Below are 12,052 nucleotides of genomic sequence, written 5' to 3'. Positions count from 1 at the left end.
CAAGGCAATAATCGACGAGCTAGAAGAAGATTTAACTTTTTCTATCCGTTCGATCACTCTTGTGAAGTACGTTTTCCTTTCGTCGCGTCATTCTAATGAGAATATATGTTGAACGTTAAACTTAAGTTATTGCGAATTGACAATTATGAAGGAAAGGTGTTACTATTATTTTATTAATATAACGCTCCAAATTTTTAAAATTTAATGTCAATTTAATAATCATTTTGGGGAAATAAAATTAGTTATTATAAAAAAACAAGAAAATTAACATATTTAAATAAATACTACTTAAAATATAATATGTACATTTATATTTGTAATTTATATAATTATACATGATTTTTTATTTTACATATAACTAATGTATAATACATATTTATATTCAATAATATATGTATATACTATAAAGATATAAGTAAAAACAATTGTTCAATAAGAGTATAGAGCTATAAAATTAAAACAACAATAAATAATAAAATTTTTTAATGTTTAAACTATTAAAGAAATTTATATCATGATTTTTGAATATTTCTTTTAGAACATTAAAAAAGATATAAAAATGTATAAAAAAACCGCGCGACATAAGTACTGAATTTTTGAAATAGATCATTTACTTTGTATAAAAAACGAGTTATAATTTGTCCATTTTGTAATTTACCCGCATACAAACTCGAGGGTTAAACTGAAGGTATAATTTTTATTACTTCCTTACTGTCGCTTCTTTAAAATTGCGGATGTTCGGAACGCCCTGGCCATCCCTCCGACATCATGTAAACTTTAAGACGATCGTATTTCACGCGTTCATGAGGGCTGCTGCTTGGGGATACTAAAACATTACTGTTTATCGAAGGTCGGCTTAAGAGCGGTATCATGAAAATTATTATGAGCCGTCTTTCGAAACATTCAAGCTGTAAAGGTGAGCAAAGGCTGATGTATCTATATCAGAGTTATCACGAGATTTCTACACTCCAGTGTATGTGGAAGAAACTTAAAAGATTCGTATTAAAAGTAACGATACATAAAGAAAATGTGCGTGCAATAGAAGTTGAAAAGCGAGGGAATCGACCAATCACAAGTTTGTGTAGTTTGAAGTTTCGAATGGCAGACATTCTCGGGGATGCTCAATCGTGACCATTTGAGTCGCTCAAGCTGCATTGCTTGCGTTTCTTTTTATGACCTTTATCATTTCGCGAATCATTAGTAGTTTCTGAACGATATAAAACAATCAGAGCTAATCTATCACATAGTGATAGTGCATACTGCGGTACTCTTAAACAGAAACACGCGAGCTACCTAGCACGCTAATGAGTTTCTGCGAACCCTCCCATAGGCACGAAACATTTAATACGCCGCACGTGAATTCGATGCATTCGTCGATTAATGCACAAAAGTATTTTGGAACGCATGTACAGAAACTTTAATATGCTACAAAACAGATGTGCATGCAATTACTAGTTTAACTTTTTATGAAATTATTTCTTGTTTGGACATCTCTATATTTGTGTGTATGAATTATTTAATAATATTGTTATGTTTTATATTTTAATAACAAAATAATAAAAAATAACATTGAAGTTGTAAAAAGACGTTGTAATATTGATGCAAAAATCTTCATACTTATGTGGTGCTTTCCATTCATTTATCGTTTTAAATTTTTACACGCCATTTAATTATTATTATTTTGTATTAAATTAAATGATATACATCAACGTTAGATTACTCAATAATGTATATATTTCTTTTATATTAATTTTAATATGTCAAAGCTTATGCAAGTTTTTAATGATACAAGATAAGAAATGCAAAAGGTATCGTAATATCAAAATTATAATGTAATAATATAATGATTATTAACCCTCGTAGGACACTTATTTTTGATACCTTTGGACGACACACATGGGTCATTCGTGTCCGACTCGATTTTAAGGCTTTTAAAGTGCTCGAAAAATTCTATAAAAATTCACACATATTCTTTAAGGTCTCTACTAAATTATCCTGCTATGCAAACATTGGAACAAATGTTTAGAAAAATTATGGAAATTTTACTTTCTGCACCAGAAAAAGAAAATAATTCAGTTTTAATAATTCAGTATATAAAAATTGTAACTTTGCTATATATGTACCAAAAAAAAAATCATTGTAGGATGTTTTTGTACAGATATCATAGTTTACAAAAAAAAAATATTACAGGAGCCAGATGCAAAAAAATGCAATTATTTGAGCATCTGAATATGTCATCACGCAACTTTGCGACCGTGCTGCTCGACAACACATAGAGATTTCTTGTCGCCGTTGTTTCTCCCCATCACAGAGTTTTTTCCCATGGGAGGAGGGAGGGGGCATAGGGCCATGTTCACAGGTATATGAGAAATGAGAACCATTAGAAATGGCATAGGTCACGAAAGACCCAGTGTATCTTACGAGGGTTAAGTAAAAATATCACAACTAAGTAAATATTTGATATTTCATACTGTAAGTTAATCCGATTGAAATAGAGTTCCAACTTTAGCAAAGTGCTGGTATTGTATGTATGTATTGAAAAATATCGAACTTCTCGGAAAAGTCCATTACATTACGTACAACTGTCAAAGTGGAATATAGTGGGCGTATTGATATCGTAGGTAAGTTAATATTCACGCTATAGAAAAGCCAGTATCACATTTTTAAAACATCGTGTATACCCACGTAAACCAGAATATAATGGAAAAATGAGGATTGAGTTAGAAAATGGTTTGCATAAAATATTAATAACGTACGAGGGAAAAGTAGAATTTATTCATTTACACAAAAGGCATGATATTTAATTTCTTTATTACTCTGTATGCCATTGTGTGTGTGTTAATTGATAATTAGCTAGGCTGTATAGGTAAAATCTTTTAATTTTAATTTTACTTTAGATTTTATTATATTAATTTTATTTTAGATAAATTAGATTAATTTTATTTTAGATAAATTTTTTAGCATTAGAATTTTTTAATGTAGAGTTTTGCCTTAAGGAAAGTATGTATTTGTTATTTTCTAATTTTTAGAATTTTACATTTTGTAATTAAGTACTTAAATTAAACATTTATTAAATAAATATTTAATTAAACTATGATGTCTAGAAACATTCGATAAAGATAACTGAACTTTAGAATTCATCAATCTATTATTATCATTAAATTACGTCGTCACAAATTATAAGATACGTGATAAATTATAACTAACTATAATAAATAATTATAATTGTTTATACGTAAATATGACTTATACGCATTCTATGAGTAAATTTTTCATAGGTAGTTACTTCATAGGCTCATTTAAATTGGTATGAAAATTTACTATAAAAGCTTTTAACAGAATTGCAACCGCGGACCACGCACCATTTGTTTATGAAATTCATATACAGCTGCGAGATGAAATAAGGTCTTTAGTATTATTGCTATATAGCCTAAAAGCATCATTAATATCATCATTTTTCAGTGATTTATGCCTGGTCTGCAATGTGCTTTTTGTTTCCTGTTTCTTGCTGTTTGTCTCTTGCCTTCTTGATCAAAAAGGCAAGAGACAAACAGAGATGAATAGAAAGAAACAGGAAACAAAAAGCACATTGCAGACCAGGCGTTATACATTAATGATACTTCTCCTTGAAAAACCTAATGACTATGAAATAATATCTCAATAATGATATTTTTATCTTAAACAAACAATATTCAAATAAGGAATCACATTTCAACTTTAATTTTATTTTATCTTTTCATTTTCTGTCTTTTATGAGTTATCTTTTATAAGCTCATAATAAAATTATCGAGACGTGACATTTACTATCTAAATAAAATAATATTAAAATAAAATTTTAATATTCATAAGTATTTAACGATCCATGTTTTTTCATATTTTTCGAAGCAATTATATGATATTAAGATGTACTATATATAGACATTTAGAAGTGTTTCTTTTATTTTAAGCTGTAGATAAATATAAAAAAGTATGGTCCAGATAAAATTTAATAATTTATCATAAAATTCTAGAATAGAATTATCAAAGCACATAAAAAGAATTGTAAAGTAGCTGAATGATTTATTACGTGTATTTTTACCTTTACGCACAAATTATATATTAAAACAGTAAAAACATTTCTATTTCTTTTTTGCTGTATTTTTTTAATACTATGCTTTCAATAGAATCTGTCCGACTAACTAATTTCTGTTAAAGAATTCACAGAAACTTTCTTTCACCTTGGGAACCCGCTGAGTCGTCGATTTAGATCTTAGAGCCTTTAGCTTCAACTTTAGTTTCGGAACAGGTATTTACTTAGGTACTTGAAGCAATTTGTTATCCAACCAATTCGCAAGTAAATGCTAGCTTTCAGCAGACAAGGACGGCACGAAAATTCATTGGCAAAAGCATCATTCAGCTGTTTTGTGTAATTTTCATTAGTTATCACGTGAGCATGGTGAATGTGATAACAGAATAATTTATTTATTTATGAAATATTCTTGTAAAGCTGAATATGAGTATTAAAAAATATTATTTTGCACATATTAATATATAATCGACTTTCATATTTTTTACTCCAAAAATATCTTTTTTAAAACAAAATTTTGATTTTACGTGTCATTTAATATAATTATTTTTGAAAAAGGAAATTCTTTAGTATATATTATATTATAACTTTCTGGAAATAAAGAATATATGCTTTTACATATATATATATAATTATGTTTTTTTGTTATACTCATAATGTAAAACTCGAATTTATAGATTTATAACTGAATTTATATTCTGCGCTCGACATTATTTAAAATATATGGCGCATATATTCCATCGAAATCTGTTTCATAATACGTCACGTGTGTTCATTATGTACCAAATATTAATGCTCGCTATCTGTGTCATAACTTACGAGTATTTAACAAACATTGATGCGTTTTTGTTTGATTCATCGTATTCCGATATTCGCTGGCGGAAAATTTAATTTAGTTCTGCGATATTGAAACCCGAATCGAATCAATTGGAGACCGAATTGGCGACAGAAAGTCGAAATGAATTATAGAGGATTAATTCGTCCAATCAGAATTTATCCGTCGCATCGTCTACAAAGAAAAAATTCTCAAAAGCATAATACAGTGTATGATACAGAACATATATTAAATTAAATAATCAATTGCATGATATTGATTGCGCCATAAATTGCATAATAAATTAATTTATAACTTTATCTTTATTGTAACTTAAGAAGTAAAACATGTATTTATTGTATTATTAAAAATAGTTAACCGTTAATTATTTAAATTCTGATTTACAGTTTTTTTTATGTATTAGTTATATATGTAACTAATGTAATGGCACATTATTACAAATGAAAAAATTGTTTAATTTACTTCCATAAAGATACAATTTTTTTTCTATAAACTGCCACAATATTGTTCGAATGTTTACATTAAGCACAATGAAGAAATAGATATGGATTGTCGATTGATATTCAAAACGTGACATTCCTTAAGCGTATCGGATAGAAGAAAAACACAGAGTCAATCCTGTTACCCGCACTTTCACCCCAAATAAGCTTGCGCTAGTCTCGCTTTGCACGCTAGAAATTGCTAATTTTATCGCCGATCTGTGCCTACGTCATGCGACAATGGTGATTTACGGACCATTTAATTGAACGTTTTGGCCAGGGCCGAAATTGGTCGGTGGCTGCGTCATTATTCGTGCCGTAAGCCTCTATTCACCGAATGCAATCTGCCGTATCTTCTAATTAATGTCACAGAATCACGTGGACCGCACGTGTGACATTTATCGTCAGGAAAAATGGTATGGTATAGTATAGTAACGGAAAGTACAAAGTAAAACGGAAAAAATGCATTTTTTAGTTGTATAATAGAGACTGACATTATGACATCTTTTGTTCCAGAAACTTCTGCGGCGTAACATACAAAGAATATTAAATGAAATATTTCTCTTGTGAATTGAAAAACAATTACTTTCCTTTGTCTATATTGTACGTTTTAGATCTTACAATTACATCTTAAATTAGTTTTAAGAAAGTATCTCTATAGATAGAATAAGATAGATCCAATTTTATTAGGTGTTACTTTGAATGAAAAGATGATTTATGAAAGAAGATAAATGTGTTTTGTAAAATCTTTCAAAAACTATTCAGAAAGAAATAAAACGTCTTTCATGATATTCAGTTTTAAGCTTACAATGGGATTACCATTTAATTTATGATCTGCAGTTGAAAGCAATCAGGTAATGAAAAATACGAACAATAACACGCACATTAATGGAAAATACTCATCAAGAAAAATCAATCTTTTTTCTAATTTCTCTTTTATTTAAATTTTCGTGGTACATGCTCAACATACTTAAAAATTTATTCGAATTTAACCAATAGAATTTTTAGCACAAGTGTATAAAAGCATAATCTATAACATAATCTGTAAATTTAGAGAATTAATTTTGTTGGTTTCAGATATAATTATTGTATTCCAAAATAATATAATATATTTTTAAAATTTCAATATTAGTTTAATTTATTGTACAATTATCGTCTTTATTCTGAAACTAAGCGTATATTAATATAATTTTTGATAAAAGTATATTTGCAAATAAAAAATTTTCATAATTAAAAAAAATTTATAATATATGTTCGCCCGCAAATGCTTTAAAAAAGTAAATTATTGACAACATGAAATACTAGTGTCAGCGTTTCACATTAATACGCATCAACTTGTGAACGAGTTTACGAACAGTTGCACAATTTACATTCCGCTTTGGAAAGTCGTTCGATCTTGAGAGATCTTGAACTTGTCTGATGAGAATTCAACGTTTACAGGCAGCAATATAACGAAAAAGCTATTTCGTTTTTCAATCGAGTTTTATTCCTCTTATCTATCTTTCACGAAATATTTCATGCGTGTAACATCTGATCATCGAGAAAAGGGAAAACACGATTTCTAAAACTATCCTATAAAGTTTTATCTGTTTCGTTACTTGTAATTTTGTTTAATAAACTTAAAAAAATCTAAATGATTATTTAATAGAAAAATTTGCGCAGTTGCAAATGTAAAGAAAATAATAACTATAAATATAATGAATAAATAAGAAATTTATCTTTCTTCGTGTAATTTTATAAATTACTATTTTCTAATAAAATTTTAATTTTATAATGTAAGATATATTTACTTGCAAATATTCAATTCTGTACCAAGAATTTTTGTAAATTTCAATAAAGATGGTTTCGTAAAAAAATAAAGCAAAATATGAGAACATTTATTATTTGTATTTAAAACGGGGCCATTTATTTTAACATAATTATTAATTAATACACTGAAAGAAAAAAGATTGTGTCAAAAGAATTCTATTTGTGTACTGAATAATAAATTGTAAACCTATTAATATAATATTGAACTCGAAGCGACATTCATCAAAAAGCTATCGGTATAATAAATTACACCGAAATAGGTTTGTGACAAGGCAAGATTGCCCCGTAGAATTGAATTTCTTTTTACTTTGGACGAAAGCAACAGAATGATAAATTCTTCTCATTAGTCACGATAATATTGACTAGTTTATGATTCAGTGACATGTTTATCTTGTCCTCCAAAACTGTTTCTTTTTCTTTTATTACAAATACTTTGTTAATTTAAATTAATTTTATATTATTTGTTCCTACTTTCTTCTTAAAACAGTGTGTAAATATTTGAGAAATGAATAAGATAATCGAAAAGATACTTTAGAGCTATAAATTAACAAAAGCGTATTTATAACACACTGGAATTATGACACATTTGTAAGAAAAATTTTTTGACGCAATAAAAAAATCAAGAAAATATAAAATCTTATGCAAAATTATTATTATTTGTAATATATATAAATACTAAGTTACTAGTAGCCATTATTTTTGTAAAGATTATTTACGAATAGAAATATTTAGCGTTATATAATGTTTGATAGAAAATTTTAAAGATATTTTTTTCGGTTTTATCAATAGAAGTTAACATTATATATGATTGAAATGTAGCTCTTTGTTCTTTTTTATTTAACAAAAAGGTATTAAAAAAATAAAAGCACAATAGAAGTCAACATAAATTTTATATCTATATAATATGTTGAAAATCAACAATCGACGAAGTAATGGACGTGCAATCCTTATGGATATTAATAACGAAGCGTTCTATGTAAATTGATATGCGATAGATATAAAAGCACATCACGAAAAACGCGTAATCGAGATTGCGAAAACGAGAGAAACGTATGTACCTCTGCGCTACCTGCATACAAATATATAAGTTACGTCATTCTATTGTTGCATGCAGAAATAAAAAAATTAATGCGTACGCATTTTTGCATAAACATAATTAAATGAGTTTCTCTCTCTCTCTCTCTCTCTCTCTCTCTCTCTCTCTCTGGTAACAATAATTTTAAAATAATCTAAAATTTAAAATAATACATGAATGGATTATGTAGAATTTGGCATTCATTTTCGTTAAACTTCTAATTTATAACGCAAAAAAATGGCATAGTTTAAAAAACAAATTTAAAAAACAATCGTTATGCGTATTATTATGAATTTTGCGAATTTATTTGTAACTGCGTGTAAAGAATTTGTATAAACTTTTATTTAACAGAAAATAAAATATCCTTTGTAACATATTTTAAAATATAATAGTCGGAAAAAACATGTTGTTGGTTCATATAACTGTAGCGATTGTTCATTTTGTTTTTCTTAATTTAGAGAATGTCGTCAATGTATTCAATTATCACGAAAAGATATTTTCATTAGTTTCTATTAAATTTCTGATTAAGTTTCAGTAAAGTCACTATATTGTTCATCGTAATTCTTGCATAAATGTAATCCAATTGAGCGTAATTAATCTAGTACGATAGAGGTTTATCAGCAAATTCGTCAATAGTCAAAATCATATCTTTAATCTTTATGAGACATATTACGTTATTTTGTAAAATACTATATGTAAAACCAGCCGCATTATATCTAACACAATAGTAAGTAATGCGTGTGCAGGCATCTGCAACTGATCTTACTAATAGAAATGCACCAGCTTGATTCAAGCTTTTAGTTTTGTGATAATTTCTTCAGTAAGATTTGCAACCAATTAAGCAGCTGTGCGAACAGTGTGCATCTGGAATTACATCTTTTGAATACAAAGTACCAACCCAGCGAGAATTCGTGTTTTCCGGTCAAAGTTTATTAATATGTATTATCCTCTCTTTTTAATTATTTATTAATACGATTATCCAACTGAAAAATTACGTTTTTATCCAAATAAATTATCATGATTATTCAAATGGAAAATTATATATTATAAAAAATATTTTTATTCAAATAAATTATCGTTATCCAAATGAAAAATTATACTTCTTTTCTAATTGGAAGGCTGTATGCTCAAGCAATTTAATTAAACGGGATGTAGAGTGTATCGCGAATTATTCATAACGCGATACAAACCGGCAAGTCATGTAGCTTCAAGAATGAGAAAAGGAACTTTTGCTTACGGACACACATATAAACAAGATCTCTGTAATATAATATTAATTTGTTAGTTGCTAGTACCATTTCTGCTTACATACGCAAAATGATAATAATATTAGCTGCATGCTTGCATTTCTCTCGGAGCTCAGTTGGAAAATGAATACATCTGTATTCTTTACTGTGCGAATAAATTCTGTAATATAACGTATTTTCTGTATTTATAATATAAAGTTTGAATCTTAGACGACTTTAGCATGTAAGGTACACGTATCACAGATAAAATGTCCCTTTCCGAGCATATAAAAGATTCGTTCAAAAATATACAGGCATTCGGTATAATGCCGAACGTACAATGCAATTCAACGATCGAGTACATTTTCAACATTGGTATTCGAATTCAAATTTTATTCAAAAACGCATTCCAGTATGATTTTCTGAACTCTAAAATTTCTGTATTGTAGTTTAACAGAACTGATTCTTTTTAAACCATGAAATTCTTAAGAAATTTATGCACCAAAAAATTAATAACATGTAGTAGATAAATATAAAAATTGGAAACTTATTGAAATTTACGTATTCGTGCATTATAAAAATAATATAAGATTTGCATACGCTTATTATTAGTATATTATTTATTATTTTATTAGTTTAACTGTAATACAATGGAGAAACAAAGAAATAATTTTAATTGTTCAGATTGGAAACAAAATTTATCATAGATTATTATTATAGAGTATCAAATATCCTATTGCGTGTGTAATTATTCTCGTACTGCATATCCATTAAATTTTTCTTATGATTATAAATTGTTATTTCGTGTAATTATTAACGAATTAATTACAACAATTTGCAATCTCTGCAAATAATAATATATATGTATGACTATTTTATATATGTAATATTTATCTGTTCACTTAGCGTATAAAATTTTATGCATGACGTAGAATTAAAAGTGATTAATGTAAGTGTTCGTGAATATTGTTTTACAAATATCTTATCTTGCAACCAATTCAATTTTTTACATAAAACTTGTTGAAAGATAATCACGTTCTAGTTTAAAGGACTTAAAGGCACACAGAAAACCTTAAGAAATAAGTGAATCAACATGTTGGATTTGTTGCTTACATTATGCAGATCTTACCGTCTCTATTATGATTGGCCAATTTGCTTACTGTCTGTATTTTACTGCTTGAGACTTTTTGTATGCCATAACCTTAAGTCGCTTAGTATAATATAAAGATTTAAAATTATATACGCGATCAGCTAATATCGATTACTTATAGTAAGCTGAACGATCTTTCCTTCTTCTAGCGTCCATTGCATCGATGAGCTCACCATCATACTTAGATTTAAGGACGGAATTTATAGAAAAAGATGTATTTGTATCACATTAAAGATTTGTAAACTTTATTGATTTGCTTTACTGACCTGTTATAACTCTATTTTTGTTAACATTATAAGTGTTCATGGATCATTAAATAAAAACTTCGCTACTTTAATTTTAACTTAAAGGAAAATATAATGCATGTAAACAATTTTTTTATTGTATGCACTCTTTAAATATCCATGTTTTGTTTAATAAAGATATAATTTCTATACATAACTTGTTTATCATTCGAAATAGAGTATTGCAGTAAAATTAATATAAACTAAATAATTTACAAATTACAAATTACATATATTTAAAAAAATAAATTTTGATAAAATAAATAGAACATCTTGTAAAACATATATTTTTTCATAATTTTAATATTTTATTCATAAAATTGTGATGTAGTTCAATTTGTATAGAAAACACACAATCATAATTATATATAAAAAAATATAACTATTTTGTGTTATAATTCCATATTTTTTCTATTTACTTTTTTATTAATTATGTCGAAGAATATATATGTACAAGATAGGACACAAAACATAATACTAATTAATTATTCAAGGATTATGTAATTAATTCTATACTAATTCTGCACCAATTGTGTTAAAAATAAATATGTTATATTTAAACCAAATGTAAAATATTTTATGCCCTGTATATAATTTAAGCATTTATAATTTAGTATATATTTAGTTTATAAAATATATAGTAAGAATATTTAATTTAGGAATAATATATAATAATTTTTAAGATTTAGATTTCTAATTATCTATGTATATAAAATAATATTATTTTTGTTTCTAACAACTTTATAAGTTCAGCAAATATTTAAATATACGTTTAGTTGCATAAATTGAAGGTAAATTATCGAACCTAAATTTCATAAACTTGAACATACTATGTTACCGACCTAATGTTTCTGTTAATTTTCACAGAAAGCCTCATAGAGAGCGTGGATATGTTATTCCTCTCCGAATGCAGTTCATATGAGTAACAAGTAATAAGATAAGTAATAAATATTACCTTCTCTCGACAGATTTTATTAACATTTGAATATGCTATTTTCTAGATAAATAGAAGAATATAATATTCATATATATTAAAATGCAAATTTTTACTTCTTTTTAATTTCTCTCTCTCTCTCTCTCCTTTATTAGCTTTTTAAATCAACTATTATATATATATATATATATATA

Source organism: Trachymyrmex cornetzi, unplaced genomic scaffold (assembly GCF_001594075.2).
Source record: "Trachymyrmex cornetzi isolate Tcor2-1 unplaced genomic scaffold, Tcor1.1 scaffold262, whole genome shotgun sequence".
In the NCBI taxonomy this organism is placed as follows: Eukaryota; Metazoa; Arthropoda; class Insecta; order Hymenoptera; family Formicidae; genus Trachymyrmex; species Trachymyrmex cornetzi.
This window is presented reverse-complemented; position numbering follows the sequence as displayed.